Source organism: Henckelia pumila, chromosome 3 (assembly GCF_033568475.1).
Source record: "Henckelia pumila isolate YLH828 chromosome 3, ASM3356847v2, whole genome shotgun sequence".
Taxonomy (NCBI): Eukaryota; Viridiplantae; Streptophyta; class Magnoliopsida; order Lamiales; family Gesneriaceae; genus Henckelia; species Henckelia pumila.
In genome coordinates this window covers 135387750-135408321 of record NC_133122.1, presented here as the reverse complement: position 1 = coordinate 135408321, position 20572 = coordinate 135387750, and the positions used below count along the sequence as shown (strand labels likewise).

Below are 20572 nucleotides of genomic sequence, written 5' to 3'. Positions count from 1 at the left end.
TGATCGCGTAGACGGGAACGTGGACGGACGAGATACCAAAATATTTTTAGCCAAAAATATTTTATGAGTTTTATGAGCCTCAAAATAATATTTTAAGGTGTTTTGTCAAGAAAATTATAGTATTTAATTATATATTTATTTAGGAGTTTATTTTTAGCCAAAATAAGTCATTTTAATGACTTTTATTAATGTTTAAAAATCCCTTAAATTTATATTTCGGGATTTATCTTTTATATCAGATTATTTTGTATTTTTAAAAGTTTAAAATCTTATATTTATGTTATATTATCTACCTAATTATTTTATGTTAGTTATTATCCTAGATTATTCCTAATTATCAAAATTTAAAACAAAAACCTATCCTACTCTAACTCCATCAGCCGACACCTTCTCCTTCCACCCCATTCTCACGTTTTCAGCAGAAACCTTCAAGCTTCCATAGCCAACTTTCGAACGTTTTGTCAAGTTTTCGTCCAATCGTCGTCCCGAAAACGTCCTACGCACTTAGCTCTTTATTTGCATCGGTGAAAGGCATGTTTTCTTCCACTTTTTAAGACCATATCAGTGGGTATATGTGTGAGTGTGTATGCATCAGATTATGTACTGTCCTGTTCGATTTTTGTAAGAAACTTTGGATTTTGAATGAACTATTCACGTTTTTCTGCATGTGTTGGCTTGTTCATGATGCATACTCATGTTTTTAAGGAAGGGGCCGATGCAGGGCTGTTGGCCACGTCTAGGGTGATGTCTTAGGGTCCCTAGGATTGAATGGCTTGCCTGGTTCGAGCCATGCATGGCCAGGAGAGGATCTGGTTCAGAACAGGTCCTAGGGTGCGCAGGTTGAGCGATGTTGGGAGATTGGGTCGTTCTCGGTCCATAAGGCGTGTTTTAGACTGATTCCAGTTGGGTTAGAACCAAAAGACATAGGGGAAGGTAATCAAAGTTGTTCTCCGGCCAGTGGTGGCCGGATCTGGGCGGCCGAACGGTCGGAACTCTGCTGTTGCGCGCAGGAGGTGAGCAGAATAAGGGCTAGTTTGTTTTGGTTCGTTCTCCTTCGTTAGGGCTCGGATTGGGCTGGTTTTTAGCTTGTTGGAAACGTCTTGAAGAGGGCTAGGGGTAGGTGGTGGTGCTCCGGCCAGGGGACGGCCGGAGCATGGCGGCAGCAGCCCCAGAAAGCTGCTGCTCGCGGCCGAGGAGAAGGATAAGAGAGGGGTTCGGGTTCTAGGGTTTCTAGCTGGTCCGGGTCGGGCTGTGGGTTCCGGGTCGGGTCAGTGGGTCATGGGTTATGTTAGTTGGGTCCGGGTCCGGGTTAAGTGAGTCGGGCTCGGGTATTTTTATTTTTAAGTTTTAAGTTTAATTAAGTATTTAATGGGCCTAATTAAATCCCAAAATTTAATTGGGCTCCATTTAATTATTTTGAGTCAAATTTATTTATTTTGGGCTTAATTAATTTAATTAAGTAAGTCCATTAATTTTATGGGCCTTGGGGGCCCATGGAAATTATTGGGCCAGTCTTTGGGCTTTTGGGCCCATTTGGCCAGAATAGAGTGTTAATGGGCTTAAATTAATTATTTGGGCTTAGAATTGTATTTTTGGGCTTAAGTATGTTATTGGGCCATTCTCAGTGTTAATGGGCCAGATTTAAGAAAAATGGGCTTGAGTGTTAGGGCCAGCAGTTCAGGACAACCATGAGAAAATTGCATGTGTCCTGATTATATATTTAATTATTTTTATGCATTAAGTTATTTTAATATTTATATGTTAGTAAGAAATTAAATTAAATATATATGAAGGACACACATTTTATTCAAGTACATGCATTCATGAAATAATATTTTATGCATGATTTAATGTTTAAGGTTGAGCAAGAAAATATTTTATGTTGGAAGTTGAAGTAGTGTGACAATTTAAGGGGGATTCGTCCCCATATGATTGAAGGGCAGTTTACTGCCAATTTAAGAGGTGATTCGTCACCGGCCACGTACGTTGGTTTCCACGCTGATCAGTATTTAATGTATGATTTAAGGTTACACTACGGATACAACCATGCGATGTTAGAAAATTAATTGCTCAACAATGTTATGTATTATGTTGTTTAGGTTTATTTAAGTTAAGTTATGTTATGTAATTTTTAAGCATGCTCATTCATGTATATGTATGTATTAGTATTTAATTGTTTTAAATTATTTTAAACCCTTGTTATGTTAGCATGTTGGGCCTCTAGGCTCACTACACTGGTATGGTGCAGGTGAGTACGTTGAGGAGGATGTTGTACCCACCGGAGGCGAGGATGTATGAGCGGACATGCAGTGACCCCGTGACCGTGATAGATGTCTGAGTCACGTGCATGTTTATTTATGTCAGCATGCTACATTTTATATTATTTTTCAGTGGTTGGGAATTTTGAATATTTTTATGGAATATTGTTAGTGCATGCAAATTTTAATCATTTTATTTATGCAGTATTTTTAATTAAATATTTGACTCAGATATTTATTTTATTTTAAAGAATGCATTTTTATTTAAGTGTTTAATTGTTTATTTATTTATTTTAAAACTTTTTATTCTGTGCATATATGTATGGGCATATATGTACATATTTTATTTAGTAAGTATAAAAAAAAAAATTCCGCATATTTATTTATTAATTATAGAGTTAGGGTCTTTTCACCAACACACATGCATTAATAAAAAATATCACTTGAACTACTGATTTTTAAACCAACGTTTCGAAATGCATGCATATAGGTGTCAAGTTTCAATCCAAATCCATTAACAACACATTTTTGAAACAAATACTTGAAATTTTCGAAATCCACACCATGTGCCTATTGATTTTTACCAAGAAACCAAGACCTAAACACTTCAACATAGAAAAATTCAAAATAATTGCATTGAAAAGACAAGATTCATAATATTTATGCTTGTTGTTTCAGAGGATAGCACAATCTTGCCTAGTTTTTGAAATAGACAAGAAATGGGGATGGAGACTAGCTGAAACTCACAACCAGCAGCTGAATGAACCTCCAAAGTGCAGCCTCATATTGGCGTGATGGTGGTGGATGGTTGGCGGTGGCCGGAGATGAGGTTGGAAGGGTGGCCGATGACTTCTTCAATGGAAATGGGGTGAGTGTCGACTTGGGGGCTCGGTTTAGGGATTTTGTTTCATTGTGTTGTGTGGTAGGTTCTAGATATATTAATTATGTATATGTATAGGTGTATGTATGTATAGATAGGTGTGTGAGTGGAGTTGACTTAAAAGTGCAATCTCATTTATAAAAGTGTCATTTCCTTATTACAACTTTAACTCTACAAATTTTTGCACCTATTTTAATTTCTATGTTTTAAAAAAATCCCAAAATTAAATATAAGAATTGAATTTTTAATAGTTCGGGTTCGAAAAGGATAATTTTTTAGAAATATTAAAATGAGCTCAAGAATGAACTAAAAGCGATTTTTAGAACCCAAAAATTCTAAAAGCAAAAATTTCATTTATTTTTTTCAACTCTTATAAATTTGAACTCTCGAAGTAAAATTTAAGGATTTACCGCCAAATCCACCATCACCGTGTGCCGGAGCCGGAGGTCAATGAACTCAAGTACCTCAAATTAATTAACTTAAATATTTGAGCAACTTAACTTTAAAGGAATTTAAAGCAACGAATTCTCATAAATTAAAAATTTAAATATTAAGGCAAAATTAGGCATGAAATTCAAATTATGGAATTTAGGCGTTATAATTTTTCCCTCCCTAATAAGAAATTTCATCCTCGAAATTAAAACTTGTCGAACAGTTCTGGATAACAAGTACTGATATCTGCCTCAGACTCCCAAGTAGCTTCCTTTTCTGATTGGTGCAACCATCTCACCTTGACCATCGAAATTGACTTGTTACGGAGTCTCCTCTCTTGCCTCTCCAAAATCCAGTCGAGCCTCTCTTCATACGTCATGTGCGGGGAAACATGATGTAACGCCCCAAAATTATCTTAATTTGAGATTAATTGAGATTGATATTGATATTCCGAGATTATGAAATTTCAAGATTTTATTGAAATTTGATCAGGGGCTGAATTGAAATTTTTAAAGAATTTGGGACTAAAGTGCAAATATTGACTTTAATAGATATTTTTTATTCGGTATTGCCTTTTATATTGATGAGTAGGCGTGTCCATCGTCTTTTCCTTTTTTCAAAAAATGGGTTCCCCTCCATTTCTTCTTCAAACGTGGTTTTGAAGCTTTTGAATTTTCCGATTTGCACAATCCGTCCGTCAGATTTCAGAAATAATCATATATTTGCGATCACAGCTTCGAGGGCTTCGTTATACCGTAAGTTTTATTTCGATCCAACATACTTGGTTTTTGAGATGTTGATGGAATCGGATTTTTTTGGGTTATTTACGTTCTTGAGCTAGCCTTGTTTGTATATCTAAGTCGGATCGAGAAAAGATTGACGTTTGAATTTGTTATGATTTTTAGAAGATTATTCAAAATTGTACAAATCTGAGTTTCACATTTTTGTAATGAGTGTGTTGATATTTTGATGAGTTGATGATGTTATGAGTTGAGTTGGATAGATATATTGATGTTTGTTGATTTTTGGTTAGCCGTTTCTTAGCCATTATGCCGCCGGTTTGAAAATTATTGAGTTTTGGAGGAATTGATTGAATTTGATATTGATTTGAGTTGTAGGGATTGATCTTGTTTGTATGCATATTATTTCAGATTTGTTTGAGAGTTGTTGAGCTTGGAGTTAGTAGAATTCGAATCGTCGAGGAATTGATCCGGATCGGTAACGAGTTTACCTTGTTTGTTTGAATTGAGATTGAATGGATTTTGATTGAATATCTTGTTATTGTAGCTTGTCCCGAGTTGGAGCCTTTGATCGGGAACAAGGTATAAGCTTACATCGAATCGAATATGGATGAATACTCGATTTAGTTTGGAAGATCGAGTTCCCTGAAATCACATACTTGCATGTTTATTTGAATTACTTGAATTATGATTGATTGCATTATGATTTATGTATGCATTCATCTTGAGCCTAATTCTTTGATTTCATTTTGATATAGACGTTTTGGGAACTATAATCGAGTGGCCTTGGTTGTGAGTTCTTCCAAAAGCTTGAATAATCTTATAGTTGCACCAGAGTCTAGGGGATTGAGATATACATCATCTACCTTGATCGGGAGAGTCGGTGACTAAGTGGTGATATCTTGTCCTCGTAATCCCAACAAAAGAACCAAATTTGCCTTTTGATTATCCGATTAGATAATCCCAAATTTTTAAAAGACATGCATTGCATCTTATTTATCGTTGAAGAATATTGACGTTATAATTTGATATATAATTTGTTAATGCATGTTATGTTACTTTTACTGGAATTTATTCTCATCGGATTTATCCGACTGTTGCTTTGTTTTGTATGTGTACTTGGAAATAAGTGGGGGCAGGATCGAGTCAGAGGCGACATGACTAGTTTGGGTTTGAATGATAGAAGTGGGAAATTGGTTTAGAATTCGGATTGTAATTCGAACTTGTTTGTATTATGAAGTTGAACAAACCTTGAAATGATGCATGTTTCTACCTTTTGAGTACTTTATGTACTCTGGATACTTTATGTATTGTAGAATGTATTATGGATATAATAATACTTGTGGTTTGTTAAATTGAGTTGTACTTGGAATTTTCAGATTTGAATTGCCTTAGTACTTTCTGAATTTTAGCAGGGCACAGACCCTGCACATGCATCCGTGCATGGGTCTGCGTCGTCTGAATTCGAGGCAGAAACTTGGAAATTTTGAAATGTTGTGCACGGACCCTAGCACGGAGTTCGTTCAGAAACCAGAGAGTTGAAGTTTTAGTGTTAATTTGGAGCACGGACCTTGACACGGAGGTGTAATGGGGTTCGTGTACCTTGCAGCCATTGATCCTTGGCTACAGATTAATGCACGGACCTGAGCACGGAGGTGTGCACGGAGTCCGTGCATGTTTTAAAAAAAATTCTTTACTTTATGCCTTGACTTATTGTTGATGCTTGAATGATTATTCTTGATTAGACGATTAGAACCGAGGTCCTCATATTAAGTGGTATCAGAGCGATAAGTTCTTGGATTGAATTAGAAGTGAGCGGGGTAGATCGAGTCCTCTTGATTTTTTTTTTCTCGCATGTGATTGAATTTTTTATTTTGATTATATGAATTACATGCGAGCATGCTTTATTATTTTGAGAATTTTTTTTAATTACATGATTTTATGATTTAAATTATGAGGCATGATTATTTGATATAAATAATAAAGCAAGAACTATTTGCGATCCGAATCCGAATCAGACTTGTTCCGAATTTGAATACTTATGAGATTAAATGAGTTAGTCGAACAGAGATTGATTGACACCAAATTCTTGAGATTGATATATTTGTGTCCTAACCCTTTGAATATCAGATATGCCTCCTCGATGAGTTTTGAACAAAAATCAATGAAGAAAAACCCCTCCGAATGATCAGGATAGTACTGAGACTAATTAGATGGATATCACTGCAACATCGATGGAAACCTTACTAAAGAGGTTTCAGTCTTTCAAACCACTGACTCTAAAGGGAACCAAAAATGCAGTTGATTGTGAGAGTTGGTTGGAAGACATCGATCAGTTGTTTGACTCTCTCGACTACACAGATGATCGTTGAATCCGGTTAGTTGTTCATCAACTTTAGGGTATTGAAAAAAATTGGTGGATTTCGATGAAGAAAGGCCTTGAGAATCGAGGTACGACTATTTTCTGGAGTTTGTTTAAAGCTGAGTTTTATAAGCACTTCTTTTGAGTCTCTTATAGAAAAGATAAAGGGGCCGGGTTTGCTACATTGAGGCAAGGGAATTTGAATATTGAAGAGTATGTGGCTAAGTTCGATAGTCTATTGAGATTTGCACCACATATAGCCGATAACGAGGAAAAAAATCCGATCAGTTCATAAATGGCCTGAATCCCGATATCTTTGTTTTGGTGAATACTGAAAGGCTCGATAATTTTGCTGATGCACTTGATCAAGCCAAAGGAGCCGAAGCAGGTTTGATGAAACATCGAGGAGCTCAGTTGGTACCTCAATAGCAGAGACAGTTTCAGAATTAGCCGTCTCAGTATCAAAATCAATCACCAAGGTATGAGGGAGAAAACAGTAGCAGTAACAAAAGGGATCACTTTCAACCGAAGGGGAAGAAGTTCAAGAAACCAGGGAGCAGTTCTTCTAATTCCAGTGGCTCGAAGCAATTTGGTTCTGGATAGAGTTCTGGTCCTTCAGGTATGTCTTGCAGAAAATGTTGACATCGCCACCTCAGTGAGCATTGTCGTGGAATTTTTGGAAGCTGTCATATCTGCCATCAGGCCGGACACTTTGCTAGAGTTTGTCCTCAGCGTAATACCGAGAGATCTCATAGTAGGAGTTATTCTAGACAGACAGCTCAGCCTGAAAGACAGGCTTCTGCAGTTCACTCATTTCAGTCACAACAGCATAATCGACAGGAAGGTAACCATAATATGAATCAACCTCCTAGGCGACAGACACAAGTTTTTGCTCTTATCGAGGATCAGGCTTAGGCTGCACCTGATGACGTTATAGCAGGTAATTGTTTGATCTTTGGTTATTCTGCTCTTGTATTGATAGATACTGGTGCATCCCATAATTTCATATCTGAAAAATTTGTTTTGATGAATTCTTTGCCTTCTGAGCCTTTTCCTGCTGTAGTTGATGTTACTTCACCTTTGGGTGGAGGAATTGTTTCTGTGAGAATAATCCGAAACTGTGAACTTCGATTTGAAGAGAATGTGATTGAGCTGGACTGTATTGTACTTGAGTTATCAGATTTTGACTGTATTGTTGGTATAGATGCTTTAACCAAGTACAGGGCTACCGTAGATTGTTTACAAAAAATTGTTAAATTCAGACCAGAAATGGCAGATGAGTGAAAATTTTACGGTAAAGGTTCTTGATCCGAGATTTCTTTGATATCTGTTTTGTCGATGACCCATTTTTTACATAAAGGTGTAGAAGGATTCTTGATATATGTAGTTGATGTACTGAAATCTAGCCCCTAATTGGTTGATATACCAGTGGTTAGAAAATTTGCTGACGTCTTTCCAGATGAGATTCCGGGATTGCCTCCAATTTGTGATATTGAGTTCAGCATTGAATTGATGTCAGGTACTCAACCGATATTGAAAGCTCCTTATCGAATGACACATGTTGAATTGAAAGAATTGAAAGAACAGCTCAAGGATTTGATTGCCAAGGGTTACATCAGACCTAGTGTTTCACCTTAGGGCGCTCCAGTTCTTTTTGTGAGAAAAAAATATGGATCAATGCGACTCTGTATCGATTACCATAAATTGAACCAAGCTACGGTAAAGAATAAATATCCATTGCCTCGAATAGATGATCTTTTTGACCAATTGCAGGGTTCATCTATTTATTTGAAAATTGATCTGAGGTAAGGATATCATTAGCTTAGAGTTCGAGAGGAAGATGTTCCAAAGACCACATTCAGAACGAGTTATGGATATTTTGAGTTTATAGTCATGCCGTTCGGTTTGACAAATTCTCCAGCAGTTTTATGGGTCTTATGAACCGAGTCTTTCATAGATATTTAGATGAGTTTGTGATTATTTTTATTGATGAAATTCTTATCTATTCAAAGAATCGTACTGATCATGCAGAGCATTTGAGAATCGTTTTGCAAAATTTGCATGTTGAACAGTTGTTTGCTAAACTGTCGAAGTGTGAATTTTGGTTAGATCGAGTTGTCTTTCTTGGTCATATTATATCCGAAGATGGGATTTTTGTTGATCATAGCAATATTGAAGCGGTTATGAATTGGCCTAGATCGACATATGTGCATGAGATTCGAAGTTTTATGGGTTTAGCGGGTTACTTTTTATGGGTTTAGCAGGTTACTATAGAATATTCATCAAGTGTTTCTCCTCTATTGCGAAATCGATTACTCAGCTAACTCAGAAAAATGTGCCTTTTGTCTAGACTAAAGCATGTAACGACAGTTTTGTCGAGTTAAAGAAGAGGTTGACCAGTGCTCAAGTTTTATCTATTCCGTCAGGTACTGGTGATTTTACAGTTTATTGTGATGCGTCTCATCAAGGTTTGGTATGTGTTCTTATGCAGAGGATGCACGTGATAACTTATGCATCGAGGCAATTGAAGCCGCACGAGACTCGATATCTGATTCATGATCTTGAGCTTGCATCGATTGTATTTGGTTTGAATATCTGGCGTCACTATCTATATGATGAGACTTTTGAAATCTTTTCTGATCATAAAATCTTTAAGTATTTGCTTTCACAGTCCGAACTGAATATGAGACGGAGAAGATGTTAGATCTGCTGAAAGACTCTGATTGTGAAATCAAATATTATCCGGGGAAATCCAATGCAGCTGCTGATGCCTTGAGTCGAAAGATTTGTTCTCTATCTCTATCTACTATCGGTGTTTCTCTTTTGATCGATGATTGTTGTACTTCTGGTTTAGAGTTTGAAACAGATAGAAGGTCTATCGGAGTTTTTTCTATTCAAGCCAAACCATAGTTGTTAGTGAAAATCGAAGAAGCACAGAAATTTGATCCGAGTACAGAGTTCGATAGAGAAAGTCAGATCGGGACATAAGTCTGAATTTCAGGTCAGTGATGATGCTTTATTTGTGAATAATCGTATTGTTGTGTCAGATGTTTCCGAGTTGAGACAGCGAATCTTGCGAGAGGCACATTGCAGTAGATTTAGCATTCATCCAGGTGGCCGAAAGATGTACAACGATTTGATAAATCAGTTCTGGTGGAAGAATATGAAGAGTGATGTTACGAAGTTTGTGTCCCGATATTTGAACTGTCAATAAGTGAAAGCAAAGAGAAAGAGACCAGGTGGTATATTGCACAGTTTATCTGTTCTGAAGTGGAAATGAGATCACATTTCGATGGATTTTTTCACGAAGCTACCACGTTCAATTCGATGTTGTGATGCGATCTGGGTAGTTATTGACCGATTGACGAAATCTGCTTGCTTTATTCCATACAGAATGACGTACAGACATGACCAGATTACCGATATTTATGTCAGAGATGTTGTCAGATTGCATGGTGTGCCAAAATCTATAGTTTCAGACAGAGATCCTAGGTTTACTTCTCACTTTTGCCACAGTCTTCAAAAATCACTTGGTACTCGATTGCACCTGAGTACATCATATCATCCTCAGACCGACGGACAGTTAGAGCGGACGATTCAAACTTTAGAGGATATGCTACGGGCCGTAGTGCTTGATTTTGGCACTAGTTGGCAGGATTCGTTACCTCTTGTTGAATTTTCGTACAACAGCTATCAGACACGTATCGGTATGGATCCTTTCGAAGCTTTATATGGAAAGAAATGCAGATCTCTTTTGTACTGAGATGATATTTCTGAGTCACCTGACATGGGACCAGTTATGATTCGAGATATGGCTGAGCAAGTGAAGATCATTTGGTTGAGAATGAAGACGGATTAGGACAGACAGTCCAAGTATGCAAATGTCAGACGAAGACCTCTATTCTTTGATCAGGGAGACCGAGTATCTTTGAAGATTTCTCCATTCAGAGGCACTGTCAGATTTGGGAAGAAAAGGAATTTGTCTCCGAGATTCATTGGTCCTTATGAGATTCTGGAGAAGATAGACGATCTTGCCTATAGACCTGCACTTTCTTCGTCTCTTTCTGGTATTTACGATGTCTTTCATGTTTCTATGTTGCGAAAATACCACCCAGACCCTTCTCATGTTCTCCAGCCAAATGAATCCGAACTTCATGAGACGTTGAGCTACTTCGAATGACCGATTCAGATTCTTGATCGAAAAGAGAAGTGATCGAGCAAATACTACCACAAAAAATCAACTCAAATATGTCTATCAATTAAGCTCAAATAAATCGCAAGTGCCCGAGTCAAATAATAATATAGTGTACAGAGTACGAGTATCATCCCACAAAGATTGATTTGTGGCAAAATTACTCAGGTATGATTCTTTAGTTAATTATAACGAGAGATGGAGAATAAATTAATAAACTGAAATAAAAGAATAAAACAAAAGAGAATAAAGAAAATAAGTTCAGAAAATAAATAAACGATTGTTAGGATCTCAGTTCACCTACCCCTTTTCTTCTCTAATGATTGAATTTTATTTCTCAAGTCATGCTTTTGACGGAATTCCCTAATCTATCAATATATTCTCTTGAGATTTATTAATCTAATTAACAAATTGTAATAACCAAGTCTCCTTGCGTTATTTAACAATTGCAATTGCATTAACGATTTGTGGAATCCTCTAGTTTTCGACCTGGTAGACTATGACTATCAACATATATCCAACCTCATATCTCTATGAAAGTTGTAGATCCATGGATTATATTACCCTTTCATGTCATAAAATCTCCTCTCGGTATCAATTATAACACACAAAATCAATTCGAAGTTGATCAATCTCCAAAATTGCAATAAAAACAATAATATAATCAAGAATGCTTAAAAACCAAATTCAATCTTCAAGAATAAATCAAAACATAGTTTTGGGGATAGGATCCCTTAAATCCCAACAAATAAAATAAAAAGAAGAGAAAACTAGTGTTTGCGGTTCTTCAATTTCTCAAGTTTCCTCCCTCTTCACGTTATTCTCCTTGGATGGCCGCCTCCTCCCTTCAATCTAATGTTTGGAACCCTTAAAACGTCAGAATTTTTCCTATTTATAGTGCCCAAGAGTTCTTTCCATGTAAGACACCCGCAAAATATAAATTTCCAACTTCATGAGGGCGCTCGGTCGGTAAAAAATGACGGCCCGAGCGCTGAAAATTATGCATGCTTTTTGCCTATTTTTACGATGGGGCGCTCGGTCTGCAATAAATTGCAGCTCGAGCGCACCTGTTTCTTCCCAGCGCGCAAAATTTTTGAAAAATTCATAACTTAAGTTCTAGCCGTCGGATTGAGCTGAAATTTTGGCAAAATCTTCAAAAATCTTGAACTTTAATTTGGACGGTGAAGATTTGATTTGGAGCTCTATAAAATTAAATTTGAATTTTTGACCAAGGCTGCTCCATAATTCATTTTTCAAAAACCCATTTTCTTACAAAATTAACCCGGAGAGTGAAATGCACAAATAAGCAATAAATATCATAAAAAAACACATAAAATAATATGAGACCATACATATGCATGCAAAATAGACATAAAATAATGCACACAAAATGCACTTATCAAGAAGCAGCTCAGAAGCAATCCTTGACCGCATTAGCAATACCTCTTTGCTTCTTAAATAAACTTTCTTCAAATGTTCTGAGAGTGTTCTGCTTTTATCTTACTTTACTGCAGCAACTTTTCAAATTAAGTCGTCCATTTTAGGTTGCATCAAGGGGTTATTAATTCATAACCAGCTTCTTAAAGGCATTGGCAGTGCATGAGTTAGTTTCCGTCTATCTTTACTTGGTATTTTCCTTTAGTCTCATCATAGTTTTCTAAAGTAGAACTTTTCCTTCTATATGGGAGATGTTTCAAAGAACATTTCCTTTTTTTATGCATGAAGTATGGGTAATTACTGCTTGCATGACGGTGATTGATGCAATTGCTGCTCTATGTTAATATTCATTTTAATGCCTAATTTTTGCAGAAATGTTCGTTGTAGATATGTCTTCACTAAATGCATATGATTTTGGTTTGTTGTTTTTCTATTCATATAATAGATATATTAATGCCTTCTATGAACTCACTTTAGCTATATGCTAGCTAGCTGCTATTTTATTTTATCTTGTGATTATTTTGCCACCATGTAATATATTGGGAGAAACAATTCAATCTACGGATTTCTTTTGGCAGAAACAAGAGAGAAATCGTGAACAACACCATTAGAACAACCCATCTTTTAGACTGTCTCTTATGTCCTTTTCCAGCTTCCCTGAAATTATTTTTAAACTCCGACCTTTCACCAGTGAGTTTTTATGTATATTCGAATTTCTGGTAAAAAAAATGAATATTTGGAATATTCCCATGTTTTCTATGATTTCTATCATATCCCCAATCCTGTACAAGTTATCACTTATCAGCATATAATTAAGGGGGAAAATCTCTCTTTCTTCCTGGTCTATTATGATTATAACATAGTTCCTATAATTAAGTTATTCACAATCAAATTCCTTTTACAAGTTGAAGAAGCACATGATAACGCGGAAACTATAAGAAGGGCATTGGATCTTTGAGTAAATGTGAAAATGATAACTGGTAGACTTTGTTTTTAAATTTTATTTAACTTTTGTTATTGATGTCTGCTTCAGAGGGTGATAAACCGAAGATCAAAGAGTACTTGATGTGAGCTGAAGCTAATTACATCATCAAGGATGCAAAGGGTCGGACCACCCTGTCGATATTATTTTTGTAGTGTTCATTGAATTAGAATTTTAATTTCAAGTGATTTGTAATAATAAAAAAATTGTATATTAAATTTTATTTATGAAATTTTAAATTTTGGTTTATTTATAATACTAAAATTTATATAATTTTTTTTTATTTTTTTACATAGAAAAAGACAACGGATTTTATCCATTGTCTTTGAGGGCAACGACAACGGACTTTATCCGTTGTCGTATGGGCACAGTTTTGACAACACCATCAATTACAATAGTTTTTCATTCCCTATGACAATGGATAAAATCCGTTGTCTTTTTGCGTTTTTTTTGTAGTGAAAATGCCAACAATTTCTACAAATAAGAGGGTATACTATTTCAAAGAATTCTACAAAAGTGGAAAATTAAAATATAAGATGTCGATGGCAGGGAAAAATCAGGAATCAAGCTCACCATAATATTCACAACACTTGTATTACCACTCCCGATTAAATTCAGAAAGTGACGAATGATCGAAACTTGGACTCAGGGTCAGTCCATTCAGACCAATAACCAAGAGCTCACGCCACGGAGACATCCAAGGAGTAAATATCGGAGATATACAGCAACCGGAGACGGCTATAAAATCATGTGAATCGAAGAAGTGCTCAAATCGGATTTTGTGACTCACCAATAGAGAGCTCTCATCGAGAGGAATCCGAATATGGTTCCGATGACGACAATTGACCGGAGACGGAGCTAAAATGGGCGATGAAAGGTGACGCAAAATTGGGGCATAGGGTTTCAACGCAAGAGGGTAAAAAATTAAGGAAATTTTTTGTGCGGGAAGTAGCGTGAATTGTGGTCTACAAATCGGGTGAGAAATAGCCTGATCGGGTCAGTTCAAGATGGATGTGGGTCAGGGTCCGTCTCCCAATTGTGATACGTGAGACAGTCTCATGAAAGTATTTGTCAGGTAGGTATCAAATTATTTTTTACTCAATAAATTTTATAAGATTCATTCATCAAATGGTTATTATACACTTTTATTCACTAAAAATTCATTGGAATCCATTCATTATATTATTTATCAATCAGATTTTAACAAAAGTTTAATTTTCAAATTGTTCATATACCAATTTACTTTTCATTAATTGGATTTATCTCAAATTTCATACATGATAATTTTAGATTAGCACGGTCTCGTCTTACAATTACCGGGTTCCCAATGTCACAGGAAATCTTCACTCAATTTACACAGAATTTTGTCTTATGGAAGATATTACGGCTCCGTTTGGACGTGTTTTTAGAAAATGTTTTTAGTGTTTTATAAATTTAAAATATTTAAAATTTGTGTTTGATAAAAATTTTTAAAACGATCTTAAAAATATTTTTTAAAAAATGGTGTTTTGAAAGGTGTTTTTGATTTTTTTTAAAAGAAAACGCGGGTCATAAAAAGCCACGAATTGGGTCATTGCGTTCCAGCTGAGTTTTCTCTCACGAGCCCTATTTTTTCTCCTTTTATGATGCTGCATCGCCACCAAACCCATCATGTCATGCAAGGCAAAGAATCGTTGTTTTTTGTTTTTAAATGAAATCATTTTGTTTTATTTTTTATTCGATGAAATTGTTTTGTTTCATTTTATGATTCTTGTATTTGATTCCATCTGTGTAGCTGTTATTCATTTTCTGATTCGTGTATTTGATTCCATCTGTGTAGCCTTGCTCCAAGATCTTGATTCTTGTGTATAAGCTCAGAAAAGTAGGGCAATCCATAGACAAGGAGGATCGTTTGCTTTTAAATACTATGGTCAAATTTTCATGGAGTGGTTTATGATCTCAATTTGTTCTTATGATGTGCAGAATAAGAGAACTGATTCTCGGAAGCTAGCTAGATTGGATAAGCAAAGGGGTCGTCACTAGGGTTAAAGATCATGTAAGGTGTGGTAAGTTTATTGCTTTATTTTTTGTCATTACTGATTTTTGGAAGCTAGCTTACGGGTCTCTGTTTCACATGCTAAAAGGATGATGTTGATTTTTTTTCTGTCTATAAAATTTCTCTTTTAGTAAAATCCCAATTTTTTCACAGATTTCGGTTTGTTGAATTCTTTGTTACGAATTAGGATCCTAGTTTAAAGGACAAATTCAATATTTTCTTTATTGGTCATTCTCAATCACTGTTAAATTCCTATATATATATATATATATATATATATATATATATCATATCATTCTGTACTGAAAACTTGAGGAGAAAAAAAAATGGCGATGGGTTTTGTAGTCGGCAAAGTGATTAGGGGACATGCATTAAATGCATGTCCAAATACAAAGAAAATTTGAATTTGTGTTGCTGAGTTCATACCGAGGGATCAGCTCTATAAATAGAGCTCTTCCCTCAGCATTTCAAGTATCCCAGAGCTTGAACAATTTTTCAGTTCTCGAGTGTTTTTCTTTCTCTTCAGTATATTTCTATATATATGTAACACCCCGTTTTTATCTTAAATAAATTTATTTGAGTTAATCGGAGATTACAGAGTTCACGAGCCGACTTGATGTTGATCAGGGTCCTTTTTGCAAATTTTGGAAATTTTAGGGACTAAAACGCAAGTATTGATTTTTATATATTATCTACACTTGGATTAGAATTGGGAAGTCTTCATCTTCTCCTCCATAGCCGTCTCCCTCCATTAGAACGCCTTCAAGCTTTTCCAAGCTTTTAGATTTCAGTCCGAGCTCGATCCAGCCGTTGAAATTATTTCTGAAGGCAGATTAGTGATCACTGCAGTGAGAGCTCCGTTATACCGTAAGTATTTCTCCGATCGGATATGTTTTGTTTTTCGTAGGTTGTTAGAATCGATCTAGATTCTAGTATGTTGTTCTTGGCAGAGTTCTGATCGTTTATTATCTGTCAGTTTTGAATTAGAGCGACGTTCGGATTTTTTGTGATTTTTGGAAGCCATTTTCGAAAATAATGATTTTGAGGTTTGTTGGGATTGCCTTGTTAAGGTTGTATTAGCATTGTTATGAGTTGTTATCGCTATTGAACTGCTGTCTGCATTGTCGGTTTGTTCAGTTTATAGCCGTTATGCCGTCGGTTTGAGTTTTGGAGATTTGAACCGTTTTTGAAGTTGTTGAACTTGGCTTGTAAGTTGATCTTGGTTATTGATCTTGTATTTCATCTGGACAGATTCGTTTGGAGTTTTTCAAGCCCGTGTTAGCAGCATTGTTCGTCAAGAGTTGGACGAAGATCGGTAAAGAGTTTTCCTTGAGTCGTCGTTTGTTGATTAGGTTGTATAGATGTTGATACAATCTTTTATTGTAGCTTTCCAGAATTTGGAACTACTGCCTTGAAAGGTAAAAGCAGTCATTGTAGCGGGATAGCATACTCGGGACTGTTGGTTCTCGAGTTTCCCTTTCAAATCACATATTGAATTAATACTTGTTCTAGCATTTGGAACTTGTATTTTGGTTGTTATTTGAGTTGTTTACGTGGCTTATGTTTATGATTTTATATGCATTCATCTTGAGCCAATCTTGTTTCTAGCGGGCAGAACCGCCCCTTTTTGTTTAGACGTTTGGGAACTATGATTGAGTGGCCTAGGTCGTAGTCGTTTCTCCTGGTGCTAGCATACTCATTATAGTTGCTCAAAGTCTAGAGGAGTGGGATACGTGGCACCACCTCGATTGGGAGAGTCGGTGAGTCGTTACGTGATCTCATCCTCGGGATCCCAAAAGCACAGCAGCAATCCCTCGTTTATCAGATTTGATAATCCTTTTTAAAGACATGCATTCATTACGTTAACATTGATTACTTGTTACCTTGAAAGCATGTTTATTGAATTTATTACTTGCTATGTTGCTTTTACTGGGATTATCTTTCTCACCGGTTTATCCGGCTGTTGCTTTGTTTTGTATGTGTACTTGGCAACAGGTGGGGCAGGACCAAGTCAGCGAAGGCCTGGTTAGCAACAAGAGGGAGAGCTAGTAGTGAGACTTGGTTTAGAAGTCGTGTCAGCATGTCTACCTAGTTGTATTTGAACATGTTTAGATATCGAACTTCGTTATGTTATTGTATTGTTTATGCGAGCTGTGTTGAAAGTTTGTCGTTACAAATCCAATACTTTTGAGCGGTTGTGTAACCCTAGAATTTCATGTATTAGTTGGAGAACTTGTGATTGTAATGCATGATAAAATGTTGTTGGTTTTGGACTCAAGTTCTAGCATTATTTCTGCTGTTTTGCTCTGTTTCTGTCACCGCTCGATCCGCAAGATCTTGCAGATCGAGCGAGGGCATTTTGATGCAGTTTCTGTTTTGGAAATTTTGTGGCTCGCTCGATCCGCAAGATCTTACGGATTGAGCAATGGCTGGTTTTCTCGGGCAGAACCTTTTGGGTTTTTGTCTCGCTCGATCGGTAAGATCTTACCGATCGAGCGAGACACTATTTCAAAAAAAAAAAAAAAATCTTATTGCTTTTAACCTTTGGTTATTGTATGCCTTATTGTTGTTTAATCTCGAGATTAGTTGTTTGGAATCGAGGTCTCACATTAAGTGGTATCAAAGAGTTAAGATTCTTGGTTGAACTAGAGTGAGCGGGGTAGATCGAGTCTGCGTGTATTGGCTCCTTGCATGTGTTTGAATTATTTTAACTGTGTACTTAATTCCATGCGAGCATGATTTATTATTGAGAATTATTGAATTACATGGTTATGTGATTTAATTTATAAAGCATGATCTACTTGAGATATAACTGTTTCTGTTATCGACTGGTATCCGGTATTCTAAGTGGTTGTAAGGGCACTGACAGTAGCGATTGAGATATCTTGTGTCCTAACCTTTGATTATCAGATGGGTCCTCGTCGAGTAATAAATAGAAACACACCGCCAGTTATCCCTGTGACTGAGCAAGCTAGCACTGAAGTTGATCAGTTGGATGCTTCAGCGACTCCTATGGAAACCTTGCTGAAGAGGTTTCAGTCGTTCAATCCGCCGTTGTTGATGGGTTCAGAAAATACAGTTGACTGCGAAAGTTGGTTGGATGATATGGATCAGTTGTTTGATTCCATTGACTACACCGATGACCGCCGAATCAGGTTAGTAATTCATCAGCTGCGTGATGGTGCTAAGAGCTGGTGGATCATGACAAAGAAAACATTTGAGAGTAGAGGTATGGAAGTTACTTGGACTCTTTTTAAATCTGAGTTTTATAAGCGGTTTTTCCCTATCTCGTATCGTAAGGATAAGGGAGCAGAGTTTTCAAATTTGAAGCAAGGGAATCTGAACATCGAAGAGTACGTCGCCAAGTTTGATAGTCTGTTGCGTTTTGCACCACTAATTGCCGGAGATGAAGAAGCTAAGGCAGATCAGTTCATAAATGGGTTGAACCCCGAAGTCTTCACGTTGGTTAACACCAACAGGCCTAACAACTTTGCGGATGCCATGTATCACGCAAAGGGAGCAGAAGCAGGCTTGTGGAGGCAAAGAGGTAATCAGGTGGCACCTCAGCAGCAGAGGCAGTATCAGAACCAACCGTCTCAGTATCAGAATCAACCATCTCAGCATCAGTACCAGCAGCAGAGGTATGAAAGTGGTAGCAGTGGGGGAAACAGAAAGGATCAGTACAAGGCAAGAGGTAAACAGTTCTAAAGGCAGGGGAACAGTTCGTCTAGTTCCAGTGGTTCCCGACAGTTTGGTTCAGGACAGAGCTCTGGATCATCATCCTTGTACTGTAGCAAGTGTGGAGGAAGACACTCACCGGATCAGTGTGTGGGAGTCTTTGGCAATTGTAACACCTGTCAGCAACCGGGACACTTCTCTAAAGTGTGCCCATAGCGTAACAAAGATAGAGCTTAGAGTGGGAGTTCATCTAGACCTGCAGCTCAGCCTGAGAGGCAGTCTTCTGCAGTTCACTCTTTCCAACCTCAGCAGCAGCAGAACAGACAGGGAGGTATTACCAGTGCAAATCAGCCTTCGAGACAGCAAGCACGAGTCTTTGCTCTGACAGAGGATCAGGCTCAAGCAGCACCTGACGATGTTATAGCAGGTAACTGTTCGATTTTCGGTTATTCTGCTCATGTCTTGATAGATACAGATGCTTACCATTCCTTTATCTCTGAGAAATTTGTGTTATTGCATGCTTTGCCTACTGATTTGTTGCCTATAGTAGTAGCTGTTACTTTACCTTTGGGTGGAGGAATTGTTTCTGTCCGATTAGTCAGGAACTGTGAACTGTGTTTTGAAGGAAATTTGTTAGAATTCGACTGTATTGTACTTGGACTGTCAGATTTTGATTGTATTGTCTATATAGATGCTTTAACCAAGTACAGGGTAACAGTCGATTATTTTCTAAAAGTTGTCAGGTTCAGACCTGAAATGGCAGACGAGTGGAAATTCTTTGGTAAGGGTTCTCGATCTAGAATTTCTTTGATTTCAGTGTTATCTATGACTCGTTTGCTACAGAAAGGTGCAGAAGGAGTTTTGGTGTATGCAGTTGACGTACTGAAATGTAGCCCAACTTTGGTAGATTTACCGGTGGTTAGAGAATTTGCTGATGTGTTCCCGGAAGATGTTCCAGGTTTGCCACCTATTCGAGAAATCGAATTTAGCATTGAATTAGTGCCAGGTACTCAACCTATCTCAAAAGCCCCGTATCGTATGACACTTTTTGAATTGAGAGAGTTGAAGGAGCATCTTGAGGATTTGATTTCCAAGGGGTACATCAGACCTAGTGTATCGCCTTGGGGTGCTCCTGTGCTTTTTGTTCGAAAGAAGGATGGTTCTATGTGGCTCTGTATCGACTACCGCCAATTGAATCAGGCTACAGTTAAGAACAGGTATCCTTTACCCTAAATAGATGACCTTTTTGATCAACTGCAGGGTTCTTCTGTCTACTCTAAGATTGATTTGAGGTCAGGTTATCACCAGTTGAGAGTGCGAGAGGAAGACGTTCCTAAGACCGCATTCAGGATGAGGTATGGTCATTTTGAGTTTATAGTCATGCCGTTCGGTTTGACTAACGCTCCAGCGGTTGTTATGGGTTTGATGAACCGTATCTTTCAGCGTTATTTAGATGAGTTCGTCATTATCTTTATCGATAATATTCTTATCTACTCGAAGAACCGTACTGACCATGCAGAGCACTTGAGGACCGTATTGCAGATTTTGCGAGTTGAGCAGTTGTTTGCCAAGCTGT

The 20572-nt window shown here is 37.1% G+C and overlaps 1 protein-coding gene and 1 long non-coding RNA gene across 3 annotated transcripts in view; both read left to right on the top strand.

Annotated features, from left to right (window-relative positions):
• Positions 1–4380, top strand: part of LOC140886606 (vacuolar cation/proton exchanger 3-like) — a 32316-nt gene extending 27936 nt beyond the window's left edge. The window contains exon 12 of the transcript XR_012151615.1: positions 4364–4380. The gene's annotated coding sequence lies outside the window, so the exon portion shown is untranslated. The remainder of the gene's footprint in view (positions 1–4363) is intronic.
• Positions 4381–14922: 10542 nt separating this feature from the next.
• On the top strand, positions 14923–17536 carry LOC140893115 (uncharacterized). Of its 2 annotated transcripts, XR_012153028.1 has the most exons (4): positions 14923–15328; positions 16026–16185; positions 16570–16633; positions 17314–17536. It is a non-coding gene; the product is annotated as an uncharacterized lncRNA (long non-coding RNA). The 2 variants fall into 2 exon arrangements; XR_012153027.1 differs by lacking the exon at positions 14923–15328 and having other exon boundaries at positions 15878–16185.
• Positions 17537–20572: the final 3036 nt, after the last annotated feature.